Genomic DNA, 2599 nt, shown 5'->3' with positions numbered 1-2599 from the left:
GCTGATCTCCGTGTACTATGTGGCTGCTTCCCACTAGCTATATTTTACATTCAGTTGTGTATATATGTCCATGCCACTCTTTCACTTCATCCCAGCTTACCCTTCCCCCTCCCCGTGTCCTCAAGTCCATTCTCTACATCTGCGTCTTTATTCCTGTCCTGCCCCTAGGTTCTTCAGAACCTTTTTTTTTTTTTTAAGATTCCATATATATGTGTTAGCATACGATATTTGTTTTTCTCTTTCTGACTTACTTCACTCTGTATGACAGACTCTAGGTCTATCCACCTCACTACAAATAACTCAATTTTGTTTCTTTTTATGGCTGAGTAATATTCCATTGTATATATGTGCCACATCTGTCGATGGACACTTTATAGTAATTACTGAAATCACTGCTCCCACTTCCTTCAGCCTCCCCAGACCCAGAAAGGATCCAGTTAGCACAGGCACCTCATAAGTCCCAGGCGTCACCCCTTTACTTACTCTGGAGAAGGGGAAAGCATGTGGAGCCCCTCAGGTACTCTGCACCCCAGCCCAGTAAGAGATGCCTTGAAGGATGGTAAAGGAATTTCCCCAAAGTCACGTGATTAAGAACCCAGGATTTGGACCTGGCTCTGGTTGACTCTAAAGATCTTCCAACAACCCTCCTACACTGTTTTCGGGAATGTAAATTGGTGCAGCCACTATGGAAAACAGGATGGAAATTCCTTAAAAAACTAAAAATAGAGTTGCCATATGATCCAGCAATCCCACACCTGGGCATATATCCAGAGAAAACCCTAATTCTAAAAGATACATGTACCCCAATGTTCATAGCAGCACTATTTACAATAGCCAAGACATGGAAGCTACCTAAATGTCCATCGACAGAGGAATGTAGAAAGAAGATGTTGTACGCGTATACAATGGAATACTACTCAGACATAAAGAGAATGAAATATTGCCATTTGCAGCAACACGGATGGGCCTAGAGATTGTCATACTGAGTGAAGTAAGTCAGACAGAGAAAGACAAAGAGCATATGATATCACTTATATGTGGAATCTTTTTTTAAAAATGATACAAATGAAAAAAAAATGATACAAATGACCTTATTTACAAAATAGAAACAGACTCACAGGCACAGAAAACAAATTTATGGTTACCAAAGGGAAAGGGGGGAGGGATAAATTAGGAGTTTGGGATTAACAGATACACGCTACTATACATAAAATAGATAATCAACAAGGACCCACTGAATAGCACAGGGAACTACATTCAGTATCTTGTAATTACCTATAATGAAAAAGAATATATATGTGTAACTTAATCACTTTGCTGTACACCAGAAATTAACAACATTGTAAATCAACTATACTTGAATTTTTTAAAAAAGCCTAGAGAGAAAAAATATTTAAAGAAATGAAAACAAAGACAGACCTTCCCACTATTAAATTACCCTCTCCTCTTCTGTCTTCTCCCCACCACCCGGTTCTCTCTTCCTTTCCCAGCTGTGCTCCATGCTTATTCCAGCAGCTGGTGCACCAACACTGGAGTCATTCAGCTGAAGTCCTGGGGCATCTTTACCCTGAAATAAACACAGTAGCCAGCTAGTAGCTGGTGAATCATCCAGTCAGTGTATGTTTCCCATCCAGGGTGCCCCTTCGGGGGATGGAGGAGACAATACAGAGAGAGAGAGGGCTTTATGCCTTAGACTTCCTGTCTTGTTGGAAATCTGAGTGCTGGATGAAATGTCAGAGACCAGTTTTTCTAACCCGCTCACCCAACAGCAATAGCTTCTATGTAGTGCACATTCTGTGTCATTTTGGAGTCTCAAAGTAGTTGTGAGGTGGGCAGGGCAGGACCTCTCACCCTTTAACTGAAATGAAACCAGTGGAGATCTGCCCACCCAGCCGGGCAGTCTCAGGGGCCCGAGGTGAGCTCAGTCTTGAGTGACAGACTCAGTACTCTTGTCATCTTGGCTCACAGCCTTCTGAGGTCCCTCAGCACGCGTGTCCTCCACAAGAGATCCCACCAGGGATGACCCAGCCTCTGTCTGAGCACCAGACACCACAGGAAGGACTCCCAGCCTCCCGACTTCCTGGCACAGACCCGCCACTTTGAGCTGTTCCAGTCCTTGCTTAGGTGGAGATGAACTCTCCCTCCCTAGCTCTCCCTTCCGCAGTCAGGAGAATTGACGTGTGTGAATATGAGCCCTGAAGCAGGGGGCCTGGGAAGCTTTTCTTTCCCACCCTCTCACCGGGTCAAGGCTTGGCAAGGCGGTTCCGCGTGCCTGGCCTCCCTGGCTGGGACAGGCAGCCTCTGTGCCTGCAGGGACTTCAGCAGCAGGACTTCTGAGCCATCCACAGCTGCACCGACCACTCCCGTCTGAGCCCAGTATTTAAGGCCGGCGCACCCTGGCCAGCTGTGAGTCACGGCAACGGGAAGGCAGCGGCAGCTCCACTCACCCCAGCATCTAGCGCCCTGCGGGAAGGGCCTGTTCCCCCCGCCATGGCTTCCCGGGGGCAGGTCATCTTCTGGAGGTAGCGCTCTCTTCTCTATGCTTACAGGTGGAGGAAACTGGGGTGAGGGCTTTGGGGGTTGCTGAGGACTGCTGGGC

At 46.9% G+C, this 2599-nt stretch overlaps 1 long non-coding RNA gene across 1 annotated transcript; it reads right to left on the bottom strand.

Moving 5' to 3' along the window:
• Window positions 1-1127: 1127 nt before the first annotated feature.
• On the bottom strand, window positions 1128-2354 carry LOC137211209 (uncharacterized). Its single transcript, XR_010936954.1, has 3 exons — window positions 2240-2354; window positions 1420-1596; window positions 1128-1275 (listed from the first exon to the last, which is right to left on the bottom strand). It is a non-coding gene; the product is annotated as an uncharacterized lncRNA (long non-coding RNA).
• Window positions 2355-2599: the final 245 nt, after the last annotated feature.

Source organism: Pseudorca crassidens, chromosome 2 (assembly GCF_039906515.1).
Source record: "Pseudorca crassidens isolate mPseCra1 chromosome 2, mPseCra1.hap1, whole genome shotgun sequence".
In the NCBI taxonomy this organism is placed as follows: Eukaryota; Metazoa; Chordata; class Mammalia; order Artiodactyla; family Delphinidae; genus Pseudorca; species Pseudorca crassidens.
This window is presented reverse-complemented; position numbering and strand designations above follow the sequence as displayed.